We start from the raw sequence: 14,808 nt of genomic DNA on the forward strand, positions 1-14,808 counted from the left end.
CCGCTGCCCATTGGAATTCTGCGTTGAGATCCCAATGCCTGATGGGGCTAAAACATTGTCGCGGGTGGTTCTGGGTACATATCGTCAGTCCCCCCTTCCCTCCCTCCCTCCGTGAAAGCAAGGGCAGACAATCGTTTCGCACCTTTTTTCCTGAGTTACCTGTGCGGACGCCATACCACCGCAAGCATGGAGCCCGCTCAGGTAACCATCACCGTATGTCTCCTGGGTGCTGGCAGACGCGGTACTGCATTGCTACACAGTAGCAGCAACCCATTGCCTTGTGGCAGCAGACGGTACAATACGACTGGTAGCCGTCATCGTCATGTCCAAGGTGCTCCTGGCCGCGTCAGCTGGGAGCGCCTGGGCAGACATGGGCGCAGGGACTAAATTTGGAGTGACTTGACCAGGTCATTGTCTTTAGTCCTGCAGTCAGTCCTATTGAACCGTCTTATGGTGAGCAGGCAGGCAATATGGATTGCTAGCAGTCCTATTGTACCGTCTTCTGCCGAGCAGCCATGAGATGTGGATGGCATGCAGTCCTTCTGCACCGTCTGCTGCCAGCCAAAGATGTAAAAGATAGATGGAGTGGATCAAAACAAGAAATAGACCAGATTTGTTTTGTACTCATTTGCCTCCTCCCCCGTCTAGGGGACTCATTCCTCTAGGTCACACTGCAGTCACTCACAGAGAAGGTGCAGCGAGGTAAATCTAGCCATGTATCAATCAGAGGCCAGGCTAACCTCCTTGTTCCAATAAGAATAATAACTTAGGTGCACCATTTCTTATTGGAACCCTCCGTGAAGTCCTGCCTGAAATACTCCTTGATGTAAAGCCACCCCCTTTGTTGATTTTAGCTCCCTGAAGCCAACCCTGTAAGCCGTGTCGTCAGTCGCCCCTCCCTCCATCAGAGCAACGGCAGACAATCATTCCGCGCCTTTTTTCTGTGCGGACGCCATACCAAGGCAAGCATGGAGGCCGCTCAGCTCACTTTGGCAATTAGGAGCACATTAAACACCACACGCATTATCCAGCAGTATATGCAGCACCAGAACCTGGCAAAGCGATACCGGGCGAGGAGGCGACGTCAGCGCGGTCACGTGAGTGATCAGGACATGGACACAGATTTCTCTGAAAGCATGGGCCCTGCCAATGCATGCATCATGGTGCTAATGGGGCAGGTTCATGCTGTGGAACGCCGATTCTGGGCTCGGGAAACAAGCACAGACTGGTGGGACCGCATAGTGTTGCAGGTCTGGGACGATTCCCAGTGGCTGCGAAACTTTCGCATGCGTAAGGGCACTTTCATGGAATTTTGTGACTTGCTTTCCCCTGCCCTGAAGCGCATGAATACCAAGATGAGAGCAGCCCTCACAGTTGAGAAGCGAGTGGCGATAGCCCTGTGGAAGCTTGCAACGCCAGACAGCTACCGGTCAGTTGGGAATCAATTTGGAGTGGGCAAATCTATTGTGGGGGCTGCTGTGATGCAAGTAGCCCACGCAATCAAAGATCTGCTGATATCAAGGGTAGTGACCCTGGGAAATGTGCAGGTCATAGTGGATGGCTTTGCTGCAATGGGATTCCCTAACTGTGGTGGGGCCATAGACGGAACCCATATCCCTATCTTGGCACCGGAGCACCAAGCCGCCAAGTACATAAACCGCAAGGGGTACTTTTCAATGGTGCTGCAAGCTCTGGTGGATCACAAGGGACGTTTCACCAACATCAGCGTGGGATGGCCGGGAAAGGTACATGACGCTCACATCTTCAGGAACTCTGGTCTGTTTCAAAAGCTGCAAGAAGGGACTTTATTCCCAGACCAGAAAATAACTGTTGGGGATGTTGAAATGCCTATATGTATCCTTGGGGACCCAGCCTACCCCTTAATGCCATGGCTCATGAAGCCATACACAGGCAGCCTGGACAGTAGTCAGGAGCTGTTCAACTACAGGCTGAGCAAGTGCAGAATGGTGGTAGAATGTGCATTTGGACATTTAAAGGCGCGCTGGCGCAGTTTACTGACTCGCTTAGACCTCAGCGAAACCAATATTCCCACTGTTATTACTGCTTGCTGTGTGCTCCACAATATCTGTGAGAGTAAGGGGGAGACATTTATGGCGGGGTGGGAGGTTGAGGCAAATCGCCTGGCTGCTGGTTACGCACAGCCAGACACCAGGGCGGTTAGAAGAGCACAGGAGGGCGCGGTACGCATCAGAGAAGCTTTGAAAACCAGTTTCATGACTAGCCAGGCTACGGTGTGAAAGTTCTGTTTGTTTCTCCTTGATGAAACCCCCCGCCCCTTGGTTCACTCTACTTCCCTCTAAGCTAACCACCCTCTCCTCCTCCCTTCGATCACCGCTTGCAGAGGCAATAAAGTCATTGTTGCTTCACATTCATGCATTCTTTATTCATTCATCACACAAATAGGGGAATGACTACCAAGGTAGCCCAGGAGGGGTGGTGGAGGAGGGAAGGAAAATGCCACACAGCACTTTAAAAGTTTACAACTTTAAAATTTATTGAATGACAGCCTTCTTTTTGGGGGGCAATCCTCTGTGGCAGAGTGGCTGGTTGGCCGGTGGCCCCCCCACCGCGTTCTTGGGCGTCTAGGTGTGGAGGCTATGGAACTTGGGGAGGAGGGCGGTTGGTTACACAGGGGCTGTAGTGGCAGTCTGTGCTCCAGCTGCCTTTGCTGCAGCTCAACCATACACTGGAGCATACCGGTTTGATCCTCCAGCAGCCTCAGCATTGAATCCTGCCTCCTCTCATCACGCTGCCGCCACCTTTCAGCTTCAGCCCTCTCTTCAGCCCGCCACTTACTCTCTTCAGCCCGCCACCTCTCCTCCCGGTCATTTTGTGCTTTCCTGCACTCTGACATTATTTGCCTCCACGCATTCGTCTGTGCTCTGTCAGTGTGGGAGGACAGCATGAGCTCGGAGAACATTTCATCTCGAGTGCGTTTTTTTTTCTTTCTAATCTTCACTAGCCTCTGGGAAGGAGAAGATCCTGTGATCATTGAAACACATGCAGCTGGTGGAGGAAAAAAAAGGGACAGCGGTATTTAAAAAGACACATTTTATAAAACACTGGCTACACTCTTTCAGGGTAAACCTTGCTGTTAACATTACATACATAGCACATGTGCTTTTGTTACAAGGTCGCATTTTGCCTCCCCCCACCGCGTGGCTACCCCCTCAACCCTTCCCCCTCCCTGTAGCTAACAGCGGGGAACATTTCTGTTCAGCCGCAGGCAAACAGCCCAGCAGGAATAGGCTCCTCTGAGTGTCCCCTGAAGAAAAGCACCCTATTTCAACCAGGTGACCATGGATTATATCTCACTCTCCTGAGGATAACACAGAGAGATAAAGAACGGATGTTGTTTGAACGCCAGCAAACATACACTGCAATGCTTTGTTGTACAATGATTCCCGAGTACGTGTTACTGGCCTGGAGTGGTAAAGTGTCCTACCATGAAGGACGCAATAAGTCTGCCCTCCCCAGAAACCTTTTGCAAAGGCTTTGGGAGTATATCCAGGAGAGCTGCGAATGCCAGGGCAAATTAATCCTTTCACATGCTTGCTTTTAAACCATGTATAGTATTTTAAAAGGTACACTCACCGGAGGTCCCTTCTCCGCCTGCTGGGTCCAGGAGGCAGCCTTGGGTGGGTTTGGGGGGTACTGGCTCCAGGTCCAGGGTGAGAAACAGTTCCTGGCTGTCGGGAAAACCGGTTTCTCCGCTTGCTTGCTGTGAGCTTTCTACAACCTCATCATCATCATCATCTTCTTCGTCCCCAAAACCTGCTTCCGTATTGCCTCCATCTCCATTGAAGGAGTCAAACAACACGGCTGGGGTAGTGGTGGCTGAACCCCCTAAAATGGCATGCAGCTCATCATAGAAGCGGCATGTTTGGGGCTCTGACCCGGAGCGGCCGTTCGCCTCTCTGGTTTTCTGGTAGGCTTGCCTCAGCTCCTTCAGTTTCACGCGGCACTGCTTCGGGTTCCTGTTATGGCCTCTGTCCTTCATGCCCTGGGAGATTTTGACAAAGGTTTTGGCATTTCGAAAACTGGAACGGAGTTCTGATAGCACGGATTCCTCTCCCCATACAGCGATCAGATCCCGTACCTCCCGTTCGGTCCATGCTGGAGCTCTTTTGCGATTCTGGGACTCCATCATGGTCACCTCTGCTGATGAGCTCTGCATGGTCACCTGCAGCTTGCCACGCTGGCCAAACAGGAAATGAGATTCAAAAGTTCGCGGTTCTTTTCCTGTCTACCTGGCCAGTGCATCTGAGTTGAGAGTGCTGCCCAGAGCGGTCAAAATGGAGCACTCTGGGATAGCTCCCGGAGGCCAATACCGTCGAATTGTGTCCACAGTACCCCAAATTCGACCTGGCAAGGCCGATTTAAGCGCTAATCCACTTGTCAGGGGTGGAGTAAGGAAATCGATTTTAAGAGCCCTTTAAGTCAAAATAAAGGGCTTCATTGTGTGGACGGGTGCAGGTTTACATCGATTTAATGCTGCTAAATTCGACCTAAAGTCCTAGTGTAGACCAGGGCTTATTCTCTTCCCCGAACAGGGAGGATCAGAGAAGAAATTGTGACTGAGAGTCACAGTTCCTTTGCTGGATCTTTTCCTAGGGCAGTACAGTTATGTGCTGCCCCCTACCCAAGATTGAGTCTAATAAAAGACAAGACTAGCCCTTTGTGAGTAGTCTGTGGTAAAAAATATACTATTATATAATAAAACACTAGAGTTTGGTCTGATCTTTCCTGCAGCACATTCGTCTATCTGAAACAAACAGAAAATACTGGGGAAACTATGTGGTCTCAGACCCCTAGAAAGAAGATGCAAGGTATTAGATCAGGCTTTTGCCCTCATGGCTGACTGCCTTGGCAGCAGAAATCCTAGTTCGGGAATTAAGCCTAACTCAAAGAATTCAGGTGTCACCTCAAAGGGTTAAAATCATGGGGTGAAATTCACCCCTGTTCAAAGAGCCCTCACCAGGCCTATTCACCACTGAAGTCCTTTTGGGGGGGCTTATGTGGTGCCTAGTCCTTGTGCTAGGCCCTCTGTACAAGAATGAATTTCACTCATAGTGCAGGATGTCATTACAATACCACTATGGGCCAGATTTTCAACATTGCTCAATACCCGCAACTGGGGCCACATTTTCAGAACTCCACTTCTATTTAGACACCAAAATAAAGTGATTTTAAAAAAAATCTGTCCAGAAGTATCCCAATGGGAACTGCTGAGTACTGAGCACTTTTGAAAATCTGGCCCTTATCTAGGCCTAAATGGGAGCTGAGCTCTTATACAACCAGATTTATAAGTTACAAAAATAATATTACAAGATGCCTTTCATCTGTTTAGAGGCCCTGATATGCAGTGTAGTTGGGACATAGTCCCGTCAGTCTTGCCACAAATCTAGCCTTGCACTGCACCATGGGGCATTTTTGTTTGACTGTTGCATAAATACTTCATATAATGAGCAGTGCACTCAGGACTCATTTGCTAATAAAATTGATCCATAAATAAATTCTGATGACTGGAATCTTACAGATGATATATTTACTTTATACATATCACTCCCCATCCCCCACAAATAGACAGTAGACATGATGGACACAGTCTCTTGACCCATAGTTCTGTAGCAGTCCCATGGAATCCAGTTGCGATTACTCATATGGGTAGGGGATAAGCCACACAGAGGGTAATGCTACACAAGCATCTGACTGACACTTCTTTTCTTAGAGTAGAACAAAATAGCTCAAACAGCATCCTCGACAAAAAGAAAAGGAGTACTTGTGGCACCTTAGAGACTATCCTCAACAAGGCAGCCATAGACAATAATGCCCTCTACTGATATTCAAACAATTGTCTCAAATAGACTGTAGAGGAAAGGAGGCCAACATCAGCACTAAGGAAACACTTACAAGGAAAATGCTGCAGAAAGCTTAATATTGCAGAGTGGGACACACAATTAAATCACGTGGTAACTGAGAGAAAAATCATGTCTCAGGTACAAGATGATTTTGAGACATGCCATGTTATGTGATCTTGATTCCTAGGACTGCATGGTTAAGCACGACTAGTAATTGAAGAGTATATAATCCTTTGCGCTTGTAGCGCCTGATTCAACTCCCATTCAAGTCAACGGGAGCCTCTGCGCTGATTAAATTGGGAGTTAGATCAGGGCCATGCAGCAAGAGCTTACATCAAAGTCCCAAACTAGAATCTAATCCTCACACCACCATTTTATGGTAGATATTAGTACTCTTACTTTATATATAGGGAAACTGAGGCAAGAGGTTATGTGACATACCTACAGTTTAGTCATGTATAGGTAAACAGACAGATATACTCTCTAGTTTTTGTTGTATATTATCTAAAACCTACTGCCAGCACTGTGACTAATCATTTACAGCCAAATCCTGCTCATGGATACACTGGTGCAATCCATTGATTTTCAATAGATTTGCACTGCAGTAACTAAGAAGGGCCTTTGGCTCCTAGGTATTATTTGTTATGATTTATTAGGGTGCAATAGGTGTTTGTAGTGCTTCCCAGAAAAAAAATAAATGTACATATATAATCTTTTATGCTGTTCTTTCACACTGTACAATTTTTTAAAACCCATTAATTATCAAAGAAAAGTCAGATTGCCTGGGTCATTAAAAAACCCTCAGCCTATCATCCATTTCTGATGGATCCATTGAAGACCTCTCCTCACCTTGGAGAATAATCCTGGAAGACAACAGGACATGGTGTACAGATAACCAGGTAATGTAATGCAAGTTGGTACCCAAATCTCTTCAGTGGGATCTATGTGCATATGCACTTCAGGGTGCACCAACATCTTGACTAGAGGCTACATCCATACAAGGGAGCTGTTTTGTTAGGTATGTAATTTACCATGGAGCCGTGCCCCTGTGTGGATGTATTAGAGGAGGGAAAGGCTGCTTTCCCCTTGCTGGCCTACCCATACAGGAGTCATCCATCATTTAGTTGCTAGCTCTCCAAGCCTCACTAACTGTGGGAGCATCAAGGTGGAGTGGGAGTCTAGCCCAGCCCAGCCCTCTTTGACATGTGGCCTAAGGCTGTAGCAAGGGAAGGGGAGAACACAGGCAACACCTAAAGAATTAGATTGAAGTGAGGCTGCTCCCAAGCTGAAAGTTAGGCACTTGCTCAAGAATCTTGCTGAACTGAGCCCTTAATGTCTCCAGGGGCCCCCATACAAGAAGTGTTGCTTCTGTCCCTTCTCGAGTAAGGGTCCAAACCATTACACTACCCTATAAGTTTACAGTAGTAGTAATCAATGGGTTAATTCAAGGAAAGTCCCTTCAACGTCAAGGCTGAGATGAGGTCAACACATGGAAAGCCATCAGGATGTCCTTAGAGATACAAAGAGAGAGGTTTCATTTTATTACACTCCATCCTGAAGGTGTGCCTATTTATCAGTGCCTTGGAAATGATGTTTAGAAAGTGGCATTTGTAAATGACTGATCCTCTCTCTCATAACATGTGCTTTAAACATCAGGATGTTAAGAGATTCAATAGTTTCTTATAATTTGATCATTGAGTTTTATGTCAGTGAAATGGCATAGATATGTAAATTATTATTTCTGTATTTATTATTTGTATGACCATAGCACCTAGAAGACCCAGCGATGGCCCAGGACCTCACTGTGCTAGGTCCTGGAGAAAAGCGCAGAAAAGGGAAAAGATGTTAGCTCCTGCCCCAAAGAGCTTACACTCTAAGTAAAAGACAAGAGACAACTTATAGATACAGATGGCAGAATACAAGGAAACAATGAGATACTATTGGTCAACATGACGGGCTGTAGTCTCGGCGCACCAATGACCTAATCATTGTCAAGGTTTTTGTAGGCATCAGGGCAAAGGAGATTTTTTAAGAGGAATTTGATGGTGGATAACGAGGGTAGAGATGCAGATGTTCACAGGGAGCACCTCCCAGGTGTGAGGGACAGCATCGGAGACAGCACAAAGGTGCTTGTTTGAAAGTTTAACAAGTGGGTGATTAAGGCTACCTTTATGGGCTGATTAGAAATGAGTGTCAACAGCTCAACAGTGAATGAAAGATGATAGGTAGGGTGGGGATAGGCTGTAAAGAGCCTTGAAAGTGAATTTTTGCAGCTACATCTGAATGGATATGAATGTGACAAGCCTGCATTTGTCAAGGCCAGCAAGAAGGCTGTTGCAGTAATCAAGAGGTGAGAGCTTGGGCAAGAGTTTTAGTTGTGTGGATGGATCAGAAAAACCATATCTTAGAGCTGTTACATATTATGAATCTGCAAGATTTAGACATAGTCTGGATGTGAGGAATTAGAGAGAGGTCTGAGTAGAAGATCTGAGTCAAAGATAACACCGAGCTTATGGGCCAGAATGACAAGCAGGAGGGTGGTAGTGTCCTCAGTGATCGAGGAAGAAGGTAGCAGGCAGGACTTGAGAAGGAAGATTAAAAGCTCTGTTTTAGCCATGTTGAGCTTGAGCTGATGGCTAGACATCCATGAGGAGATGTCAGAGATGCAGTCCAAGATTTTAGTTTGGGCAGAAGATAGAGACACGTCTGGAGCAAAGTGGTAGGTCTGTGAGTTGCCATTATTGAGATGGTAGTTGAATCTGTATTTTTAGATGAGATTAAAAGATTAAAATGATCATTATGTTTTCTTCATTTCCTGTCCAAAAATTCTGCATAGATTTGTATCTCAAACCCATGGCAGGGATGTCTGCATTTCAGTGAAGAGTAAAATACTGCTAATTATTAGTAATTAGTATATAGTGCATTTAGTATATATAAATACTCAGTACCTCTATATATACACATGCACATACATTAGTAATATTTCACTCTTCACTAAACACAGGATCTGTGGAGGAGAAGGTGATATATGCAAATCTATGCAGACTTTTTGGACAAGAGATGAAGACTACATAATGAGCACTTTAATTTACAAATCCATACTAGAATGTACATCACACACATGTGTGTATATATTATAAGGTTCTCCTTTTTGTGTGTATATCCCTTAAAATATTAACACATTTTTGTACTTTAATTTTAAAATTCCTTTTCTTCTTAATCCAAAGTCAGCTAAACAGTTGTGCTTATAAGACACACAGTAAGGTCACAGCTCTCCATTCTGTGCATCTGTAACCATGGCAACTTTGTGGATGCAGTTTGCCTGAGACTTAATTTAACCTGGGATGGGTAAAATAAAAACTAGCACCAAGTGCACTTCACTGTCTGGTGGGGATGTCACATATGGGATCTCTTAGGATACGTTTTAATTACCATGTTCACTTAATTACTGTTTTTGATTTCCCCGGTGAGATGCTTTTCTGTAGCTTGAGTGGCTCATTATGAAACCAAGTCAAATCAGTTGTTTCTTTAGGCTTTTAGTCTCTTTCACTGGAATTTGTCCCAGCAAAAGGTCCAAGCTCCCTACCCCCACGCCACTTCTGAAAAATGTTAACAAAAGCTTCATATTTCTTGTCCCTCAATGACTCAAGATCAAACATGCTTGCTTTACAAGTAACATTTTTCTTTTATCTGAATGCCAGCCGTGCACACTCATCCAAGAGTCTTTTCTCCTCAAGCATTGCCCCCCATCCCAAATCCTCAATCCAAATTCTGCCCTCATTGAGCATGGTCTTCCAATCAACCACTGTCTTCCAGTTATGCCCACTGAAACACTTGTGCAATCCTATAGCCTTTAATGGGTTTGTACAGGTGTGACTGATTCAGATTTAGTAAAGAATTTTATTGATGATGCACAAGGACTAGAATCCAGCTTACACTTTCAGATGTCTTGTTTCCACAGGATTAGCCCAGAATCAAAGGCAGTAAAAACTTATTTGTGTAATTAAAATGATCAGATATGACTCTGAATTCACTCAAGGCATGATTGTCACTTATTCTGCCAGACCGGGCAGATTAATATGGGGGTGTAAACTAGGGAGCATAAAGCAGGCTACCCATATTACTGGTCTAAGCATAAGGGCAAAGCAGGCTCTGCAGAGCTGCTCTTCCCCTTTTCCCTCAGAGCTGGCCATGGAGCAGGTAGAGAGATAGAGAGAGGTAGGGAATGAGTCAAGTCTTGACCCCTCCTGTCTCAATTGACCAGCGGAGCTGAGCCCGAGAGAGTTATCTTTTACTGCTCTAAGCCAGTGGCAGATTACTCCCTCTTGGAGCACCATGAGAGCCAGGGAGGGAACTGTGAGGATTCCTTCCCCAGTCAGTTTCTGTGATGCCCTCCCTTACCCTAGAAGCAGTGTCTCAGGCTAGCCCCCAGTGGGCAGATCTGTTGAGTCAGGGAGTGCCATTATACACAGTCATTTTTCAAAGTAGCTCTTCACTTTAAGCCTCGCATTAAGGAGGAAGCTATCATGAAGGGCCTTGTGCAGCCCCTCTGTCTGCACGGGGGAGAATCTCTTCCTCTCTCAGAGAGTCTTGCCTCAGTGACTTGTGCATAGTCATCAAGAAAGAAGTGGGATTTTCCCCAGATTTCACCTGCAGTCATTCTGTGGAAGGGAAACATTCATATACATTTCAAAGCTTCTCAGAACACATTGGGCAACTTCCCTTCCCCCCCCCCCCCGCCCCAGGCTGCATGACAGGAATCCTGCTCTTTGGGCAGGATTCCACAAGGCAGGCTAAGAGGAGCGCTCTTCGCTGCTCCTCTGAGCATGAGTTCAATGTTCACCCAGTTAGTGCTTGCCACAGGCAGCGATATGCAAGTTGAACTGAGCAGGGCCTGGACAACCCCTAAGCTACAAAGCATGCCTCTCTGGCGATGTGTCCTGGGGACTGGTGAATTAGCCAGCCACTGCTCCCACAGGAACCGTCTCTTTTGATCGCTGTAAGAAATTACAGCCTGCTCTTCTGCACTGGCACAGCAGAGACCAGGGTTTAGCCCTTTACTTCACGGATACAGAGCGAAGAGCCATCCTTAATTTCCCCCAAAGGAAATTACTTTTCCTGTTGTGTTAAGTTCTCCTCTGTGCAGAGGGTCAGACAGCACAAGACCTATGCTTCACTTACCAGCAAGAGTCAGTCAAGCGGGACTTCAGCAGTGCACAGGCCTTGCCCCAGCTCTCTGCCCAGATATCAGCATGTAACATTAACATCATAGTTATGCGGGTTTTGCCTCTTTCCCACATACTGAGGAGGGCCAGCCGGAATGTAGCCCCCGTGAGATAAGAGTGCAATTATCCTAAATGTCCGAATTTCGATAAAGAAAATTAAATTGCCAGTTATTTCATTAAGAACAGGAGCTAATGTATGTGCTATTCATTTTTCCCAATTCATTTGAAAGGAATACAAGCATAATTGCATCACATAGTTTTCCTAGGTAGTGATACTTTCTTAGACTCTATAAACCTTCTGTAACTTAGAAGCCCACTGTAAATGGCTGTGCAACTAAAGCACTTTATTAACCACAGACAGATCCATTATACCGTCAACACAAGCAAATGAGAAAGTTGGAAGCATCCAAACAATACTCCAATAGCCAGGGCTTAAATTCAGCTGGAGCTGTTTGGAGCAGCTCCCCTGAAGTTTTTATAGCGGGGTGCCAGGGGCGGGGGAGGGGAGGAGGGTGGTGCTGCAGGAAATGCTCTGTACGAATTTAAAGCCTGTCCATAGCTTTTATGTGCTTGAATATATGTGATGAGGAATGCTCAGCAGTTAAAAAAATAATGCAGTAATTGGATACATTATTGTAAAGAGAATACAAATAGTTTATATATTAGAAAAAAATGACTTAAGAGCAGTACTGCTAGCTTTATGACAGAGGGCAGTATTTAGTCTTTTATCACAGCAGAAAGTATTTCTGAGCTTAATGATTATGCATTTCAGGATGAAATAGAAACAGGGATTTTAATCATGATGGAAGCAACATTTATATTGCTATCAGTATTTGTTGCCAACAGTGCCCATAAAGCAAGGCTGCCACCATAGTTAGGGTGGGGGAGCGGTATTTCCATGCTAAATTCTGTTCAACCGAGATTAGTTACTCAGCTGTGAAGATGTGCTTTGTGTTCCCAGGAAAATTAGTGACAGTTTTGTCTTGGTCTTCAATAGGCACAGAATCAGATCCAAGGTCTTTAAAGTGTAATTCAGGTCAAAAAAGCGATATTGGTAGAACAGCACTTTATTCACGCGTGTATCAGTGCCCAGCCTGTGCTCCAGGTTACAGCTTCTTAGTTAACAGAATAAACAAAGGGCTATTCTGTTGCTGTTTTACTACTATCAGCTTTGCAGAGCTAATATGAGGTTTCATTCTGCAAGGTACTGAGCATCTGCTGTGAGGTGCAGAGTGCTCTTAATTCCTGTTGACTCCAGGGAAGTATGAGAGCACCACACAGAGGACCAGATCTGAAGCCTACTGAAGTCAATGGGAGACTTTCCATGGACTTCAGTGAGTACTGGATCAGCCCAGAAAGCACTCTGGACCTTACAGGATGGGCCCATATTTATATACGTGTGAGCTCCATTCAATTGTAAATCACACATCAACAGCCAGTGAGATGATGTTTTATTTTGAAACTCGTTAAACTGATCACCAAGTCAATTTAAAGCTATCCGCTCTGCTCCCTACCTTAGACTGGAGAGTTGCTTGGAGGTTGGATGCAAGTGAGTGGCCTCCCTGAGCCTACAGCAGGTGTGAGGGTTGTGTACCCCAGGCCAGCCATGTGTGATCGGGGCAGAGAAGGGTATATGTGCCAGCCATCACAGCAGTTGCAGCGTGGCTTCCACAGTCAGCTCAGCACACACACACAGGCAGAGCTGTGTCATGGTGCTGCCGTGGTAATAGATGAAGCATAAAACATTTCATCACTCATTTTAGATGCAAAATTTACTCCAACCCACACAAGCCTGGCGTTAGTTCACTGTGCATTACTTAAATTATTGACATCAGAAATGTTGGCTCTTGAAAGTGAAATTATAGGAAACTTTGCGCATGTTGGCAAAATTAATCCTACTGCATGTCAACCTTCTGGGTTCAATTGTCAGTTCCCCTGCATGGCTTCCCTACCACCCACTGTGCAATAAATCTTCTGCTTGGCAGGACGACTGATATTAAGAAGCTGCTCTTCAGTCTATAACCACACTAAGCACAGCTATGGATAGATTTCCACGGTTTGTTCTGTTTCTTGTTTTGGATAGAATAGAAAGAGTTCAATACTTTTACAGTAGATGCAATGAAAATAAAATGGCTTGGATAAGGAACTGATAACTGGCTGACAAGAACATCGGTGCATCCCCACCCCCACCCCACACACAGACCAGCTTCCTCCCATCCCCTCCTCTGAATCCAGACCGTCTACTGCACCCATCACCTAGACAGCTCTCTTCCACGAACCCTCACTGCTTCCAGATCCCTCCAGCTATTCTCCACCTGGACAGCTCTCTTCCCTGTTCCATGGGTTCCAGACCTTTTTCTTCCTACTTCTGAGTCCTTCCCACTACCTGGGTAGGTAGCTAGCTCATTTCCATCTGCTAGCCAGTTCCTTCTCACATTCCTCATCACCCACATCCAAGTTCTACCCCTCACCCCCCGCTTGCTGTATCTTACCCACTATTTGCATTTGTATTCAAAATACATGATAAATAATGCCTAGCGCAATGGGGCCCTGGCCACTACCATAATAAGTGCATGGTATTCACATACTAATGTTTACTGTTCAGCCCCCAGTATCCCCTACACTGGGCACAGTGTCTCACCACTTCAGATCTCATTTCAAGCAGTATTTTTAATAAGCCATTCATGCAGCCATGTAAATTGACATTGTACAGACATGGGACCCATCCTGGGAGCTGTTGAGCTCCTCCTGTGTGGTGCTGAGCAGAGTTAAGGGTGCTCAGTACTTAATAGAAAATCTTCAGCCAGTTCTCCCTCTAGCTAAACTTTTTCCAAACAAAATGACCTTCCCCCCTCCGCAATGCAAGTTTTCACAGCAAAAGTTTACCTCATCAGACATTTTTCAATGAAAAACTAAAAGTTTTTCAAAAACCAAAATTTTACCAAAACCTGAAAAGTTCAGATTTTCATTAAAAAAAAAATTCTGTGGAATTTTTTTAAATTAATTTTTTTGCTTTCTTTTCTACAGAAAATACCATTTTCTGGTCCTCTCTACACAGAAGACATTCAGCAGCTCCTTCACTCAGGCCAAGAGATAAGTGCACCTAGAGGTAGATGCTACCACCTGACCCACTCTGAATGACTACCTAAGTAGAATCTGAATTTGACACTCAGACTTACTCCTTTGTTCCCCAGCTGTCAGAGGCCATGGGGAGCAGGGGGTTATAGGGCCAGACAGAGCACTCTGTGTCATTCTGTAAGTGATGCTCCCTCTGGCCATTTCAAGAACGTCACCAATGGGCTCTAGAGGTTACTGTATCCAGCATTACACAATCAGAGCAGTGGAAAAATTGATGCAGCATAATGACCTAGAGGGAGAAGCAGGGAACTAAAAGCCAAAGTGGGGGTGGGGACATCCTGCTGGACCAAGAGCCTCTCAAAAGAACTGTGCTGGAGTTCTGGGGGCTGGCATAGTTCAGCAAGACTAGCAGCCTTTCTCCAGATAGTCCCTGGGCTAGAATAAAAGAGCTGTGCCAGGTCAGGACTGGCCCTCATGTGGCTAAACTTGCCTTGTGCAAAGCCCCCCGCCCCCCCATTTACACCAGGGCTTTGAGTTGCTATCTTTCAAGACCATTGAATTCACTCAGGGGTTTTATTAAAGGTAATAAAACAAAAATGTTCTCAATCCATTTTTAGGAGTCT

Source organism: Natator depressus, chromosome 2 (assembly GCF_965152275.1).
Source record: "Natator depressus isolate rNatDep1 chromosome 2, rNatDep2.hap1, whole genome shotgun sequence".
In the NCBI taxonomy this organism is placed as follows: domain Eukaryota; kingdom Metazoa; phylum Chordata; order Testudines; family Cheloniidae; genus Natator; species Natator depressus.